This window comes from Notechis scutatus, chromosome 6 (genome assembly GCF_049901735.1).
Source record: "Notechis scutatus isolate UNSWTSFEM ecotype Mainland chromosome 6, rNotScu1.2, whole genome shotgun sequence".
In the NCBI taxonomy this organism is placed as follows: Eukaryota; Metazoa; Chordata; class Lepidosauria; order Squamata; family Elapidae; genus Notechis; species Notechis scutatus.
Genome location: NC_142014.1, coordinates 5,233,856 through 5,252,662, shown reverse-complemented (window position 1 = coordinate 5,252,662; position 18,807 = coordinate 5,233,856). Strand labels below are relative to the sequence as shown.

Genomic DNA, 18,807 nt, shown 5'->3' with positions numbered 1-18,807 from the left:
TTGGCATATTTTGATAAAGGTTTGCAGCTGCGCAGAGAAAAGAAAGCTAAGCGAGAAATAGAAACCTAAAAGCAGGAATTTATACTCCCCCTCACTCCTCATTTACACAATACAAGAATGTAACCCCTCCAGCTCTCTTCCCAGACCATATCCCCCCTCCTCCCCCCGTTACATATGGCAGCCAAAAGATGCAAAGCAGTAGTAGAAGATCTTGAAGGCTGACACTGAAAGCATTTGCACCAGGACAAATTCCTTGTGTGTCCAATCACACTTGGCCAATAAAGAATTCTATTCTATTCTATTCTATTCTATTCTATTCTATTCTATTCTATTCTATTCTATTCTATTCTATTCTATTCTATTCTATTCTATTCTATTCTATTCATAACAGTTGAACACAGTGAGACTTTCTTGGCCATCATTTTGGCCATACATACTATAGCATAAAAATAGATTTAACCATTATTTATTCCTTTTTCCCTATGTTGTTAAATTAATGTTGGTTACATATTTGTTTCTATTTGCATTTATACATACATACATACATACATACATACATACATACATACATACACACACTGTGTTTCTCCAACAATACGGCCTCCCCAATAAGAAGTCCCAGCATGTTTTATAGGCATAAAATGAAATTAAGCCCCTCCCCCCAAATTAAGGCCTATATTAAAACATGCGAAATGGGAGGGAATGGCGGGGGCTTGCCATTAGGAAGTACTTTTGCACACTCGGATATGGTGCTGCCTGTGTTGACCTCGGCATTGGTGGTGCACTTTCTATCGGGAGACCTTCCGCCACCATTGCTTTCCCTTCTCCCTGTGCTGCCGCAGCTTTTAGAGCAACGCCACGGGGTTTGGCTCAGCCACGCAGCGTTTGGCACAGCCATGTGTGGCCAGCCAGGTCTCCTCCCTGCAACCAGAGCCCGGCAGAGACACTCAGCTTCAGGCGCTCCTGTCGCCACCTTCCCAGGCATTGTTCGAAGGCAAAGCCCATTCTTTTAAAAATGACGCCCTACTACCGGTACAACAAAGCCTCCTTTGCCCAAGAGGGCAGCCCAACCCCACGTGGAGAGGTAAATCTCCCAGGGCCGCAGTGCAGGATTGGCCCACCTTGGGAGAAGTGCCCAGCCGCCATCCTTGCCTGGTACTGGGCAGAGCACGAAGAGCTTCGCCTGGGGTGCCCAGTGCAGCTGACAGGCGGGCCCTCCTGCCCGGCGGCAGAGCTCTGGCCAAGGCAGCGAGAGCCTCCCCACCAGGCCCTCCCCTTCGCTCATTCCACCACAGCCGGGCTGGAGCCGGTGGGCTGAGCAGAGCCGGGAAAGCGAGCCACGGGTACATGCCTGCCTGCCAAGCGAAAGAGCGGACCGACCCGAGCTTGGGTTCCCAAGTCCCTCCAGCCCAACCCCAAAGGGGCCACCGGGAGAGGCTGCCTGAGTCAGTGATAGCGCCCACCCGTCCGCGGACAGGGAGGCGAGGTGCCGGCAGTGCTGCTTCCCTGGCTGGCAGGTCTGGTGGAGAGAGCCCGAGGCCACCCATCCTTTCCACCCCTCACCCAGCCTGTCCCCGTCCCCACGCATCTCCAAATGTGCTGGCAGCTCCAAACGCTGCAGCGGCACAGGCATCTGGCAGAGGTGCTCACTCGGTGGGGCTCAGCTCGGAGGAGGACACGGCGTGGGCCATCGCCTTGCCTCCCTGTCCACGGACGGGTGGGCGCTATCACTGCCTTGGGCGGCCTCTCATGGTCAACATCCAAGCCGTCGCTGCCCGCCCACCCAAGGATGCAAGGGGGGGAATTAAGTCACCCCTGAAAAGACTGCCTAGCCATTTTGGGGGGGCTCAAAAAAAATTAAGACCCGGCCTTATTATTTGAGAAACACGTTATATATATATAAGCAGCGGCCCGAAGCCGAAAGCACCAGCCTGAGGATGGCGAGTGGGACCTCGCTGAAACGTCGCCAAGATACTCTTAATCTTACATGGGAAAAGACCCGAACACACTTAGACCTACATACCTGTACCCGTGAAAATCTACGAAAAAATTATATATATAATATATATATATATAACCTCAGAAAACATACATACACACACACACACACACACACATATATGGTGTTCGGCTTGGTTCGGGTATTTTCCCACGTCATTGTAGTTCTTTTAAAGTTGTAGCAACGTTTCAGCAGAATCTCATCTGCCATCATCAGGCTTCTGTATTGTGTCCGTCCATCATCAGGCTTCTGTATTGTGTCCGTCTGTATTGTGTCCGTCTGACCCACAGACGGACACAATACAGAAGCCTGATGATGGCAGATGAGATTCTGCTGAAACGTTGCTACAACTTTAAAAGAACTACAATGACGTGGGAAAATACCCGAACCAAGCCGAACACCATACATGTAAGTACCCCGAAAACTTAAGAAAACAAATATATATATATATATATATATATATATATATATATATATATATATATATATATATATATATATATATATATATATATATATATATATATATGGATCTATGGTTATTCGGTTTTGCTCGCGTAAGATTCTGTATCTAGAGGGCGCAGGTCCCACTCGCCATCTTCAGGCTGGTGCTTTCGGCTTAGTGCCAGTGCAAGCAGTCTGCTTGCACTGGCACTAAGCCGAAAGCACCAGCCTGAAGATGGCGAGTGGGACCTCGCCAAACGTTGCCTAGATACTTTGAATCTTACGCGGAGAAAACCCGAATAACCAAAGATCCACATACAAATACCCGCGAGAACCTCAGAAAACATATATATATATATATATATTAGCTTCTTTTTCATCTCCTTTTTCTCCTTGTAATATTTTTATTCATATCATATTTGTCCACTATATTTCATTTTCTGTAACTTACAAAACTTTAACTTTCATTCCTATAAAGCATCAACAGTTTCTTCTTTTCCTTGACTCCAGCCATTGATACATTTTACTTCAAACTTCACCCTTATTCTTAATTTCTAGAGTTAGTCTGTCCATCTCTACACTGACTAATATTTTCCTTATTATTTCACTTTCTATAGGGGTATCTTCATTCTTCCAGTTTTGGGCATACACCAGTCTCGCAGCAGTTGTTATGTGCAAAATTAAGTATATTGTTCCTTTACTATATTTCTCATCTATATAATTCCCAATAGGAACATTTCTGGTCTATTTTTTGGCTAACCATCTCTTGCATTCATACCTTTATTTGCCACCTATACATTTTTGCTTTTACACATTTCCACCACATGTAATATTAGGTCCCTATCTCCATGTTGCATTTCCAACATTGCGATAATATATTTTACTTATTTTGGCCAGTCTTGTTGGAGGGAGGTGCCATCTGTAAAGCATTTTGTATTGGTTTTCTTTATATGAAGTTGCAAGTGTTAATTTTCTATTTCTTTCCCATAACTTTTGTCAATTGTTTAATTCAATATAGTAACCTAAATTCTTAACCCATACTATCATTACTTCTTTAACTTGTTCCTCCTCCATTTTATATTCTAGTAGATAATTATATATTCTCTTAATTGCTTTTTCCTCTGTTCCTAATAATATCTTATCTAATGTCATCAATTCCCTCTGTATGTCCCATTCTTTCTTATCTTTCTTATATCATGATTCTTCTTCTTCTTTCAATTCTTGCCTGGATTTTAGTTCCCCTTTTGCATTTAGTAATTCTTTGTAATTCATTCATTTAGTCATTCCCCAGGTTCATAAATTTGGGTGCACTAATGCTTCTAGTATTGAGAGCCATGCTGGGGTCTTTATGTAATTTGCTGTTTAATTTTTATCCATACCTTAAGCAGAACATGTCTTAATAATGCCTCTGGAAGTACTGGTGAACTTTGTGTCTTTCATCCCATAAAAAAGTGTGCCATCCTTACTGTAGGTCATGGCCTTCTAAAACCTGATTTTTAATTTTTTCCACTCTTGCACCCAATTTAGTATAGCAGCTTGGTAATACAGCTCCCAGTCGGGCAAACCAAACCTCCCTCTTTCTTTAGCATCTTGTAATAGTTTTTTAAACAAGTTTTTTTTTATTTTTCTTATCTAGAAACATATCATTGTGTGAACAGTGTGACACCTGGATGTCTTACATTTTAAAACAAATATGACAGTATTTCCATATTTAATGCATTTAATAATATTATAAAATTTAGCCTCGATATACAGTTTTTCTCTTTAATTATTCACTATTTCAATGAGTTATTTCGTATTAATCTCCATATTCTAAATATTTCTTTTTACTACCAATAATATATTATTAATCATATTTATAGTGTTTAATAGAACTAGTTATATTATCTAACATTTATCCCCTTTTAATATTAATTGTACCACTGTTATATCCCTCTCTAATTTCATTTCAGTACATAGGTCATATTTTCCATCTTGTATATATTTGACAAATTATATATTCTAATAACAATATATATACATATATAATCTATTACTATACCTTATATATATCTTTATTTCCCCCCTCAAATTCCACATGACTTCTTTGTAATTGCTAATAATTCATATTAGCAATTACATATCTTTAATAATAATCTTATAATAAATACTTAAATTCATAATTCCAATTAAAATATTCAGCCTTATATATTTTTAACTATTTACATGTCTTTAGTAATAAGTATTGATTCCCCATTTTTCCCATTTTATCAAAATTAATCACTATATATCTTAACTCCTATAACCCTCTTCATGTGGAATCGCTATCCTTTCTCTCTTTAACCATCGTCTCTTCCTCTCCTTGCAGTATTTATTAATCTTTTCTTGCTTTGCCTCCCATTTTCTATCATTTTTGACCCTTTCTCTTGCTCATTCTTTTTTCTGTTCCCCTCCTTCTCTTCCCATTTATCTAATTTTGCCCCTGTCCTCTCAAAAACCTCTCTCTGAATTTCCTTTCTTTGTTGCTCAAATCTCAAAATTTCCCTGGGTTTGTTACCTCAAACATTAACATTTTAATTTTTTTCCCTTTCCCTTTGTTTGTTGTTCCAACTGCTTTGCCTTGCTGGTTTCTTGTCTGTTGAGCTTCTCCTCTGCCTGTACTTGTCTTCTGTGGTTTGTGTTGCCATTTTTGAGTTTTCTTACATAGTTTGTATTTTACTCAATAAGTCATTAATGCTCCTGTTCATAGCTTTTAATTCCAGCACTATTTCTCTACATATTTCGCTCATTTTTATTGCTTGTTTTATTTTTCTATCCAAGTATCCAATTATCCAGCGTCTTTATTTAAACCAGTGGTTCCCAAAGTGGGCGGCACCACCCCATGGGGGGGTGGGATGTCTTAGGGGGCGCTAAGAGGCAAGGGAGCTGGCAGGGGGTGGTAAGAGGCAGTAGGGGGCATTTGAGGTGTCGGCACCGCAGGCTCACCCCATTGACTGTTGCACCACTCTGGAGCTGGGGCCTTGAATGCGGTGGCAGCTGCTTTGCTCTACTTTCCCAATGTGCTGCTGCATTTGAGGTGCCGGCTCCAGAGCAGTGCAACAGTCAATGGGGTGAGCCTGCGGTGCCGACACCTCGAACGCCCCCCTGGCTGCCTCTTACCGCCCCTCTGCTGGCCCCTTTGGGGGCACTATGAGGCAGCAGGGGGCAGGCCCCTCAGGTTCACCCCATTGACTGTTGCACCAGAGTGGTGCAAGGGGCTCAATGGGGTGAGCAGCTCTTCCAAACTGGCCAGCTTGTGCAGGCAGCCGGCCACCTCGTAGCGCAGGACTTGCACCTCATGATGCCCGAAGAGCTGCCAGTGGCAGGCCAGGCACTTGGCTTTCAGCTGGTCCTCGTCCAGGAAGCAGCAGAGGTTGCGTAGCTCGCGGTTCTCTGCCTGCAGCTGCCTGTTGACAGCTTTCAGGTCATGGATCTCGCGCAGCTGCTGGTTCATGCCCTGGATCAGCCAGCCACATTGCGCCAGCTTCTCGGCCTCCTCCCAGTGCAAGCAGCACACCAGCTCCTCCTTCCTGCAGCCGGCCAGGTCCGCCTCGCTGGCTGGGGCATCGGACAGCAGAGGAGGGAGCAGTGGAGGAGGCGGTGGCCTGGAGGGGTGGTCGACCAGGGGTGGTGGCGGCGGAGGTACTGGGAACGCTTGCTCAGCTCCAGCTGATGCAAAACGGCAGTGGGGGAAGCAACTGGTTAGCCCCCCTGTGCAGCGGCATCTTTGCAATGCTGGACGCCGGGAGGTATGAGCTGTGCTTTTGCAGCAGGACCTCCCTCTTCCTCCACTGCCATACCGGGATTAATGGGATGGATGCACAAAGGGGCCAGGTGTGCTGTGCCTCCACCAGCCAGGAGCAGGTGCAATGAACGGAAAAGGGCGCCTGCGCTATGGAGGGCGGGAGTGAAGGGGTGAGGCGGAGGGAAGGATGCCCTGTTGGTGCAAAGTGGGTAGGTGAGCAGTAGCACGTGGGCCCATGCACGGGAATGGACTGATGGTGGGGGGGGGGGGGAAGCAGCACTGTTTTTTTTTCCCCCAAGCCAGGAAAATTGGGGAGAGGGTAGGTGGGTGGGGGAAAAAAGGAACAGGCTTGCACCCTTTCCCCAGTTGCAATCCGGATTAAGGAGTCTTCTGCACCCACCCACCCATGCCACTCCAGGGTCTGGGACACACACACCACACAGTCGTAGCTTGGCAAGGGGCGCGCGTGCATAGAGGCACAATTGGGGTTAGGGACGTGGGTGGGTGGGAAACGGCTTGCACCTTTTCCCTGCCACTCCGCTCGGACTTGCTTGGGCAGATCCCTCCGGTGCAGCGGGCTCAATGGGGTGGACCTGCGGGGCCAGCACCTAGAACGCAACAGTGGTGGCACGTTTGAAAAGTAGAGCAAAGCCAGAGGTCAGTAATTTTTGCTGCAAAGAAGCACAAGAGCTTCTGGGCTGTGCTCAAGAAGGGACACACATGTCAATGCAATTCAGCAACATAAAATAAAGAAATACAAATAAAACAAATCAACAAGAATTGGCAAAGCATCTCTGATTAGATTCTAATCACTACTAGAATCTAATCAGAGATGCTTTGCTGATTCTAGTTCAACGACCTGCTCCAGCAGGGTTAGAGGGAGTGTGTATGTTTGTGTGTGTGTGTGGCTGTCAAAACTCCAAAAACAAGTCAAGTATCTCTGGGGAGTCCAGTCATAAATTAGAACACTTGCTAAACAACTGGCCATTAAATGAGGACCACTTGTATTTGGTTTGCCAGTCACCTGGCCATGCCCACCCAGTCACATGACCACCAAACTATACCTACCCGGTCATGTGACCACCAAGCCATGCCCAGCCAGTCACGTGACCAGCAAGCCACACCCTCAAATTAGGCCATGCCCACATAAATTTGAATCCCACCCCTGGGTGGGGGGCACTGAGGATGAGTTTGTAGCACCAAGGGGGCGGTGGACTGAAAAAGTTTGGGAAGCACTGGTTTAAACCAATAATTTTTCCCCGTCTTTCAGTCAAATATCCACCAATCTTTGTATCCCAGAGTCTATCAATCTATTTCTTTCCACGTGTCCAAATCCCAGGGGAAATCTTCATATATTCCTCCATCGATTTTAATTCAATATTCCAATTTTGTGGGGTCTTTTAACAAAACAGTTCATTTTATTTTCCTTTAGTTTTGACTTTAAATAAGTCAGGTTGTCAGGATCTACAGGATTTTCCTTTTAACAGCAGGTGGCGCTCTTGTGTCAGTTTTCACTTTCCATCTTTTTTACTGTTTATTTAATCTTTCATCAAGTTTATCAATATTTTCAATTGTTTGTTATTATATTCTTTTTCCACAATCAATTACAGCATTTTAAGCAATGCATATCCACTGCCAATCCTGTGCAATCTCCAATTCCAATTTTGTAGGTTTTTTTGTAAAAGATTTCCCTTTAAGTTACTTTCTTTCCATTTCAATTTTAAAGATTAAGTCTTTGTTTTATTTTTCCCAAGTTCTTTTCCTGTATTTTTCTCACATTAACAATCGCCGCCAAGTTAAAGATAGTTCTGAGCGATATTTCTGAATCTTCTTTTTTGGGGTTATGGTTCTCACCCAGTTCAACACTGTCACTATCTCCACTCCTGCACTCTTCTTAGGTTGAAGCTGTCTCCGGCTGTGTGACGGCCATTTTAGCCGTCCTTCTTCATGACATGGTTTGAAGAGCAAAAGCTTCAGAGGTCTACAGGGGAGTTGCGTTCTCCCCTGAAACCTCACCAGGCACCTCTTCCTTGCTTCACCACTCCTCCAGAGTGGTTTTGGCTCCTTTCGGAGCCACGAACATGCAGAGCAGAGGGCTCCACTCTCCTGTTTGCTGGAGTCGGCGGGACGTCACTTCCTCTGCCAGCATCTTGTAATAGTTTAATTTAATTCTCGGTTTCCTCCCCTGCCAAATAAATTTCAATATTATTTTGTTCAAATCTTCAAAATATTTTTTCTCTAATTTTATTGGTATATTTTGGAAAAGAGAAAGTATTTTTGGTAGAATATTCATTTTTATTGCTGCAATTCTCCCCATAAAGGAGAGTTGCAGATTTTCCCATCTTTCTAATTCCTTTTTTATTTGGTTGGTCAAATTAATGTAATTGTACTCTAATTGTTGTGCACCTTGCTGTTAACTGTATTCCTAGGTATTTCACTTTTTTCACTATTTGAATATTTATCTTTTCAACCAAATCCTTTTTCTGTGGGTTTAACACATTTTTAACTGTCATTTTGGTTTTATCTTTATTTATTTTTAATCCCGCTACTTCCTTGTACTTCCATAAGCCTTGGGCCTGATTGTAGTGGTTCCATTATAATGAATACAAGGTCATCTGCAAATGCCTGTAATTTATAAATTTCTTTCTTAATATTTAGTCCTCTAATTTGATTGTCTTTCCGAATTATTCTAGTTGGCACTTCTAGTGTTAATATAAACAATAACAGTGATAGCGGACATCTTTGTCTTGTGCCTTTCCTAATTTTAAAGCTTTCTGTTGCTTCTCTGTTTACTATGACTCTTACCTCTTGTTTGGCATATGTAGCTCTGAATATATTAATAAAATTTTCACCAAACTGCGTATAGTTCAGCTGTCTTAACATGAAATTCAAATTTACATTATCAAAGGCTTTTGGTGCATCAAGGAATATCAATGCCACTTGCTTTTCACAGTGAACTTCATAGTATTCCAAAATGTCGAATATCGTTTTAATGTTGCTGCGTATTTGTCTTTTTGGGAGAAATCCATTTTGGTCGACATGTATAAATTCATTCAGGAATCTTTTAAGTCTTTCAACAACTATTACCATAAATATTTTATAATCTGAATTCAATAATGATATAGGTCTGTAATTTTTAATCATTGTAAAGTCCGCACCTTCTTTTGGAATTAATACTATGTTTGCTTCGGTTCATGATACTGGTGTTTTTGCTTCTTTTAAAACTGCATTAAACACTTCTAATAGTGTTCAGCCTAGTGATTCCTGGAATTCTTTATATATTTCTACCACTAGTCCATCGGGACCTGGTGTTTTATTCTTCTTCTGTTTTTTCAATATTTCAATTAATTCTGACATTTTTATATTTCACATTTTATTTCTTCTGAGATTTTTGGCAGCTTTGCTTTCTTTAAACACTGTAATATCTTTTCTTACTTGGGGCATTCATCATCATCATATAACTTCTTATAAAAATCTTGAACTATTTTGCTCTTCTCTTTGCTTTGATAACACATAATTCCTTCCTCATTTTGTAGTTTACTAATTTAGCTTTTTTCCTTTTGTTTTTTCAATTTATGTGCTAGCCATCTCCCTGGTTTATTGGCATTTTCAAAGAAATGTTGATTATTCCTTTTTATTTGTTGTGCTAGCTCTCCTTTTTCAAGAATGTTCAGTTTATGTTTGCCTAATTCTATTCATTGTTTTAATCTTCCTTTCTGTGGTTCTCTTTGTAATTCTTCTTCCAGTCTTCTAAATTCATCTTCTAGACTTTCTTATTGTTGCTTCTTCTTTTTATTTTCTTTTGCCATATATGCTATAGCCACGCCCCTCATATATGCTTTTGTGGTGTCCCATAGATTTTGTATATTCGTAACCTCCTTATTTTCTTGGAAGAAGAAACATAATTGTTCTTACATCCTCAATTTAAATTATTTGTTGTTTAGGATCAATTTTTTAGGATCTATCTGCTTCTCTTTTTCTTCCCCTTCCATGTAATTTTCAATGGATTGTGGTCAGCCCCAAAAATTGTGTCTATTTCCATCACCTTCACTTCCTGTTGCAGTTCGATTTATATCCAAATCATATCGATTCTGGACCATGACTGGTGCCTGCTGGAATAATATGTATACTGGTTTTTCCTTTGATTCCTTTCTCTCCAAATGTCTTGAATTCCCAATTCCTCTGCCATCTTGAAATTTTTTTTAGCTAATATTCTTCTAATTCCTTTTCTTTCTTTATTGCTTTTATAATCTAATTTTTTGTTAGTTATTGCATTGAAATCCCCCATAATACAAATATTATCACATTCTATCTCTTGTATAATGTTATATAGTTTCTTGTAGAACTATTCTAACCTGCTATTCGAGCATATATTCAGGGGTGGAATTCTATCGGTTCAGACCGGTTTGGTAAAACTGGTTGTTGTGATTCTCTGCAGTTTGGAGAACGGGTAAATCGGGCCTCTGGCTGGCCCCACCCCTCTCCGCCCACTTCTCCGCTACCTGCCCAGTCAGTCCTTATCACGCATGTACGACATCATGCGCATGCGTGACACTGGTACTTGCAGCCTGCTTTTGCGCGCCCGCTAGGCCAGCCATTGCTGGAGGCCCCTTCCACTGTGGCCCTGCCTGAACTGATCTCCCTGGGTGAGTGAGGCTCTGCAAGCCCCAGTCGTCTATTTGCCATCACTGGTCGCCTTTCCCCCCATCACTTGTATTTTGCCGTCACCGGCGGTAGCCTTTCCCCCACCACTTGCCTTCTGCTGGGGAACATTTGGAGAGGCTCGTGTAGGCTCCAGCCAGGTTAGCGGCTGTTTCTCTCACTTGCTGCTCTAGCTGGGAGAGCAAGAGAGTTTCCCAGCACAGTGAAATGCTTGCAAGTCTCCCTCCCATTGGAAGCAGCTCCTGTGCAGCAGAGAAGCAGCCAGGTTGAATCCTGCTTTTCTCTGCTGCTCAGGAGCAGTTTCTGATGGGAGGGGGACTTGCAAGCATTTCACTGTGCCAGGAAAAACTCTCTTGCTCTCGCATCAAGAGCAGCAGGAAGGAACATGTGGAGAGGCTCGTGTCAGCAAGTCGTTCCTTGATCGAGTCCGGGACAGCTGATGGCGGCTGCGGGGAGCAGAGCCTGGAAGCCCTGATGCATCACGTGTGCAGCCGCATGGATGGCTGGGGGGGAGCTGTCCCGGAAGTCCCAATGCCGCCGGAATTGCCATTGCCTTCCTTGCTGCCATCGCTATTGCCACCTTGCTGCCACTGCTTCCCCCACCCCCCCACAGGTATAGTGAGCATGAGCCCCAGGACGGGTGATCTATCGCCTCAACTGCTGCTCCCACCGACTTTTCTCCGTGCCAAGAGTGGAGTCGAGAGAGAACAGCCCTCTTGGCACAGAGAAAAGTCATGCATCTCCCCATATTCCTCTCTCAGCGAGCAGCCTCTCACAGCACCTTTAAACTTAGCGCACTTCACAAATGAGGAGAAGAGGATGAGGCTGCTCATGGAGAAAGGAATAGGGGGAGACGCCCGACTTTTCTCTGCACTGAGCTGCTCTCCCCAGTGACTCCAGACTGTTTTTCCCAGCTAAGACTAGATTATTAAGGAAGAGAAAATAATATGCAGCAGATGCCCAGCAAAATTTGGTAATACCGCAGGTTGGCTGTTTACATTGAAATCAAGGGCAAGTTAGTGATGGTAGGTAAATTATTGGGCAGTTTAGTTTGGTATTTATTTCAGTAGGCTGATTTTAGAAAGCTAAACAGGATCAGACCTGGTAAGTACTTGGCTGGGAAGCCAACACAAAATAGGGTGTGGGGAGGAATGGGGTTGGGAAGGAAAGAAGGAAGATAGGATAAGATAGCTTTTATTGTCATTTTTTTACTGTAAGTACACTAGTACACATTAATGGTGAAATATATATACATATACATACACATACATGACACACATATACACATATACACATGCTACACACACACACATATTATCATTGCCCATTTTGAATACATAGCGGAAAGGAAGAAAGAGTATTGGATACAAATGCACAAATGTGTGTGAAAAAATTGCAAAGAAATAGAATTATTAAAAACAGCTTCCAATCCTAGCAGTTATAGATGAGAGAGTGAAAGAGAGATGAGAAACAGAGAGAAGGAGAAAGAGAAAGAGAGATGCAAAAGAGAAAGAAAGAGAGGAGATGAGAAAGAGGAGGGAGAAAGAAAGAGACACACAGAGATACCCGTTTAAAAGAAAATAGAAAAATGGCTCTTTGAGTGTTTAAGGCTGCAGACCCCTGGGTTAGGCAAACACCATGGTCATTAAATGAACCTTGTGGTCATTAAGCAAACACTGGTTGTTAAACAAGTCCATTTTCCCCAATGGGCATTTTTAACTGGAAACCAGAAGGAATTGTTGGAAACTGGCAAAAAACATAGAAAAGCTCAGTTACAAGACCGTGTGGGATGTTGTAACTGTCAGCTTTGGAAACCTTTTTCAACGCTGCCACATAGCTTGAGAAAGTGGGAAGGGGTGATTTTAACTGAGTAGTTCTTAGTAGACAAAATAGAATTCTTTTGTTAGTTCAAGGTCATAGAGTGTGACGCAGAAACAAAAAGGAACTTACTTTGGGATTAGTTCATGTGATGTGATGATGAGGAAAAGGGGATGGTTTGTAGTTTGGGACATTGTGGGAAGTTCGGGAAACTTTTAGTTTCGAGATTCCACAGATGTGCTAGGTGCTATTGTAATAAAGGTACTTTTGGGATGACGTCTGTCTCGGAGTTACTGATTGGAATGGAGGTTTGGAACGCTGACATTATCTCAAAACTATAACAACCTTCAGCTCTCCAAGGAGGGAAGCTGTTAGGGGTTGCTGAACCCCAGGACTGATTCCAGAAATGGAGCAGTGTGAAGAATCAGCAAAGACGGAAGGTGAGACAGAAGGGGCTTGGGGGGAGTGATGGAAGATTAATTGAATCCCCCAGCCCCCCTTTGGAGGAGGTGATGCAGGCATTGAAGCATGCAGAAGAGAGATGAGATTTAGGAGCCCGGCCCAGAGGATCAGACTTATGGGGGAGTTGTCAGACGGGACTGGAGGGGAAGCTACCTGAACAAATCTCTTTCTCAAGCCCTCTACATACTGAAAGGGAGACAGACTGGAGGTGTGGGGCCCCAATTGGATCAGACGTCTCCCAAGGTGACAACCAGGGAATTATATCCCGAAGCCAATCATTAGCAGGAATCCCAGAACAGCTTCAACAGCTTAAGGTGGAAAGTTATGTCTCAAAGCCACAGCCTCTCCAGGCAAGCTGGAGCATAACTCAGCCCACTTTTACCTTCCCCAGTTCAAGGAGGGGAGAAGAATTCACTCTGGTATCAGTTGGAGATGGCCAGCGAAGCAGCCCAGCCTGGTAGGAACAAGTTTCAAGGGAGAGACGGGAGACACAGACTACAATGGGTATGTTACGAATTCCAAGTCCTCCCCCCCACAAGCAAAAAGGAGATTACCCCCTGCAGAGAGTATCTCTCCAGGGTGGGGATTTTATCCTAGTCAAGGGTGGGTCCAGTGCCAGTGGATGCCAGTGCCAGGAACGCCCTGGCCCAAAGAGAATCAACAATCCATTCCCAGCAAAGGGATCTGCACAAGCAGCAGATGGCAGCCACTCCCCTTTTCCCTGTGCAGGGAATAAGGCAACAATTGGCCTCTTCATAGCAGGCCCCAAATCAGCCCCTACTCGGAGCAACCCTGCAGAGGCCCTTCTTCCAGAGAGCCACAACCCAGCCAAGCCTTGGAATATCCTCCCAAAGTAGGTATGCACCTCGTCAGGCTCCATTCATTCCGGCTCAGCCTGTAGTTGCCAGGACGATACCACCTCCCCTCCCATCCCCCAGACCAGGCCAGATGCTGTTCAAAGTGACTTTTGATGGATGGCATGAACATTTTGCTTATTTCCTCACTTGAATCTGGTCTCGCATAGACCAGTTTGGAGGCCAATATGCAACACAGCGCGATCTGGTCACTGCAATAACAGATGGGATGAATGAGGGGGATACTTCTGATTGGGTGGCTCAGTTGCACTACGAACAGGCCCCAGAGCTACAGGATGTCAATGCTTTTGTTGATTTGTTGAGATTCCAATTTGAAAATCCAGACAGAGTGGCGGAAAATGAGGACAAATTAATGGAAATGAAACAAGGCAAGCAACCCTTATCAGACTTTGTATGGGACTTTAGAAGGGTCGCAAGCCACTTCATGGACTGGCCTGAAAGAATAATCTTTCACTATTTCAAAAACACCATTGACCCAGAAGTAAAAAAAGCATGCAACATTAGAGGTATACCCGAAACACTACAAGCGTGGTATGCAACAGCCCTCAAATTAGACTGCAATATCAATCAACAAAAAATAACCCTACCTGAAGGCCCTCTTATGAGACTTGTGGCCAGATGACTGCTGGCCAGACGTGCTGAAGCTGCTCCCACCTGACCCACCAGAATGATGAAGTGTTATCATTGTGGCCAGGATGGCCATAGAGCAGCCGACTGTTTGGCCCCTGAACCTGCTCCACTACCAAGGCCTAATACAGCCGCCAGAGGTTGAAAAATTCAATGAAAGCCTCCAGATGCTAGCTGCTTTGCTGGACACACCATAGAAGGTCCACTCTACGCAGAAGGAGGCAACTAACTTCCAAACCAAGACACCCTCCCCAGAGAAGCCAATGAAAAAGACAACCCTATGGTGAGTGCACCCATCACACCATTTACTGTCAAAGTGAAGAGTGGTGCCAAACATGGGGGAAGCAGGAGAATTAGAAGCTGTCATAGGTACCGGGTGTTCTAGATGTCTTGTTGGCCTCCCTATCATTGAGCAATTAGGTATAAAAACAAAAACCCTGAAACACCCAATCAGGTTTGAGCAAGTGGATGAGACTTTAATTGGGGGATCCTGGCTGCCCAAACGACAGAGTTAATCAAACTTGAGATGGGTAGTCACTGCAAACTCATATGTTTTACAGTGGCTCCAAGGATGTCAGAATCTGTCATAATGGGACTTGCTTGGCTAGATAAACGGGCCCCTACCATCAAGTGGGAGGATGGATACTGAAAAATTATAATTGGGGTTAGCCTACTGCACCCCCCTTCCTCACACTAAGAAACTACCACCCAACATGGGTCCAAAAACTGAAGCAGCAGCCACCTCCTCGGACTTCCAGGTACTCCCCAAGTACCCAACCAATACAGAGACTTGGCTGAGGCATTCAGTGAAAAGGAATAAAATGTTTTACCTCCCCATCGAGCCACTAATTGTGCCATAGAGTTAGAACCCGGGGCAAAACTGCCAAAACCAAAGATGTGTTCCATGACACCAACTGAAATGATTGAATTGAGGAAATACATTGATAACAATTTAGGCAGAGGTTTCATTGAACCTGCCAAATCTAGGTTGGTCGCCCCAATGCCGTTCAAAGAAAAGAAAGATGGTGAGTTGAGATTATGTGTTGATTTTAGGGGCATGAATGCCTTATGCGTAAAAAATATGTACCCTCTCCCCCTCATGAAGGACTTATTAAACCACCTGTCAAAAGGCAAGGTCTTCACCAAACTAGAACTCAGAGAAGCTTACTACCGAGTCTGCATAAAGGAGGGACATGAATGGAAAACTGCCTTCAACTGCCCTTTGGGTAGTTTCCAATTCTGAGTCATGCCTTTCAGACTTCAAGGCCCCCCCGCAGTATTTATGCAACTCATCAAGGAAGTATTACATCCGCACCTGTACCAGGGGGTCCTCGTCTATCTGAGTGACATCCTTATGTTCAGCGAAACCATCGATGAACATGTCAAATTGGTCAGACAAGTGCTGAAAAAATTTTTAGCCGCCAAATTATATGTAAAACTGTCAAAATGTGGATTCCAATAAGAGTTGCTGGATTACCTAGGCTACTGAATATCCAACCAGGGAATTGAGATGGACCCTGGAAAAGTGAAAGCCGTGCTAGACTGGCAACCCCCCAAAACCCGAAAGCAACTTCAAAGGTTTTTGGGGTTTTCCAATTTCTATAGACAATTCATTCCTTCTTTTGCCGAGGTTGCCCTCCCTTTGACAGAGTTATTGAAAATGAGGCCTTCACTCACCAAACCAAAGCCCAGTCAACCCCTTGCTTGGACAATGGACTGTCAGAGAGCTTTTGAAACCTTAAAATGCCTCTTTGCAACTGAGCCCATTCTCCAGCACCCAGACCCGACCAGACCTTTTATAGTCCAAACTGATGCTAGTGATGTGGTGGTCGTGGCCATTCTTCTCCAAAATGACTCCCAGAACCGGCTAATGCCTTGTGCTTATGTGTCCAAAAACCTGACAGACACAGAGCGAAGGTGGGTGGTTTGGAAGAAAGAAGCATTTGCAGTGCAGTGGGCTTTGCTGACTTGGAGGCATTTCCTAGAAGGGGTGAAGGAGTTGTTTGAGGTGTGAACAAAAACCTCGAGGCTCTAAAGACACCTCGGAAGCTATCACTAAACAAGTCTGCTAGGCTCAATATTTCAAGTGGTGATTCATTAAAAAAGTGTTGGGAGGATACAAAAAAAGCTTCGGCTGAAGCTGCTGAGGAATACAAAAAACAGGCAGACAAACATAGATCCCTCCAACCACCATTTAAAGTAGGGGGCAAAGTGTTTTTGTCAACAAAATACCTCAAATTGAAATTTCCTAGTAAGAAGTTGGGGCCTAAGTTCTTAGGTCCATTCCCTATATTAAAAGTAATCAATGCAATAAAAGTCTTCCCTGGCTATTGGGGAAAATACACCCAGTGTTCCATAGTAGTTTGTTGAAACCAGCTGTAGGATCATATTTAAGCCCAATACCAACAGCTCCTCCTAGACCTTTGATCGTACAGGGTGAGAAACATTATGAAATCAAGAAAATCCTCCCTCAAGGGAGATTACAATACTTAGTATTGTGGAAGGGTTACCCTGTATAAGATGCTACTTGGGTTAAAAGTTGGGATGTACATGCAGATAGATTAGTTAACCAATTCCATGAGGAATTCCCTAACAAACTGAAGGGTCCTCTTGGAGGGGGAGAGGGGGTTAGGACATTGCATTAACCCCTGGTTGTATTTTGTTTATTATTTCTTATAGGAGGTGAACTTCTCAAGGGGGGATGCCTGTCAGCTTTGGAAACCTTATTCAACGCTGCCACATAGCTTGAGAAAGTGGGAGGGTGTGATTTTAATTGAGTAGCTCTTAGTAGACAAAATAGAATTTTTTTGTTAGTTTAAGGTCATAGAGTGTGGCACAGAAACAAAAAGGAACTTACTTTGGGATTGGTTCATGTGATGATGAGGGAAAAGGGGGTGGTTTGTAGTTTGGGACATTGTGGGAAATCTGGGAAACTTTTAGTTTCGAGATTCCACAGATGTGCTAGGTGCTATTCTAATAAAGGTACTTTTGAGAGGATGTCTGTCTCGGAGTTACTGATTAGAATGGAGGTTTGCTGGAACGCTGACAGTAACTGGTCATAAGTGTGTGTGCATGTGCGTGTGTGTGCATCACTATCAAAACACCAAAAACAGATCAAGTAGTTCTGGAGAGGTCAGTCGTACTTGCTAAGCAACTGGCCATTAAGCGAGGACCACTTATATTTGGTTTGCCAGGCACATGGCCACCTAGCCATGGCCACCCCAGTCACATGACCACCTACCCACACCCAGCCAGTCACATGACCACAAAACCATGCCCAGTCAGCAAGCCACGCCCACCCACTCACATGACCACCAAGCCACATCCACTAATTAGGACATGCCTACAGAACCGGTTATTAAAAAATTTGAATCCCACCCCTGTGTGGGATTCAACCCCACTCGTTTTTTACTTAGTATTGTTTCTACAATCAATATCCTGCCTTTGTTATCTTTATAAATTTGCTTGGCTGAAATTGCATTTTTAATATATATTACTCTTTTCTTGTGTTGCGATAGTGATGTAAACACGTTCCCCAATTTGGGGTAGTCGAATAGGTGTTTTTGCTCTTCTTTTATATGTACTTCTTGGATTGCTATTATATCCAAGTTCATTTTATTGAGTTAGTTAAAAGGTTTTTTTCCTTTTTTGAGGAGAACTCAGTCCATTTATATTCAATGACAACATCTTTATTTCTTCCTGCATTCTCCTACTTATATCTAGTTTGTATACCCTTTGTTGTTCTGGTTTTTCTTATTCTTCTCTCAGTTCTCTTTTCCTTCTCTCTTTGCTTTCAAATTCTTCTCTTTTTTCATTTTCCCTTTCTCTCACTTGTGTTTCTTTCTCTTCTCTGACCAATACTCTTGACTCTTGTTCTCTTTCTTCTTCTACTTCTCTTTCTTCTACTTCTTCACTGCCAAAAATCTCTTTGTAAAACTCCTCCGCTTTTTCCAGGGTGTCCACTCTAATTCTCTTTTCCCGCCACGTAATCATTATTCCCTCTGGAGTCAGCCATCTGAAATTGATGTTGTGCCTGGTCAGTTTAGATGTCAAAAATTGATATAGTTTTTGTAGGTCCCTGATTCTTTTTGGCACTTGTTTCAGTACTATCAGCTGTTTCCCCCATACTCTAATGGATCGTCTCTCGTTCTATGAAG

The 18,807-nt window shown here is 43.4% G+C and overlaps 1 protein-coding gene across 13 annotated transcripts in view; it reads left to right on the top strand.

The window, feature by feature from the left end:
* NRCAM (neuronal cell adhesion molecule) overlaps nt 1-18,807 on the top strand; it is a 305,233-nt gene that overhangs the window by 242,189 nt on the left and 44,237 nt on the right. The window lies entirely within an intron of this gene.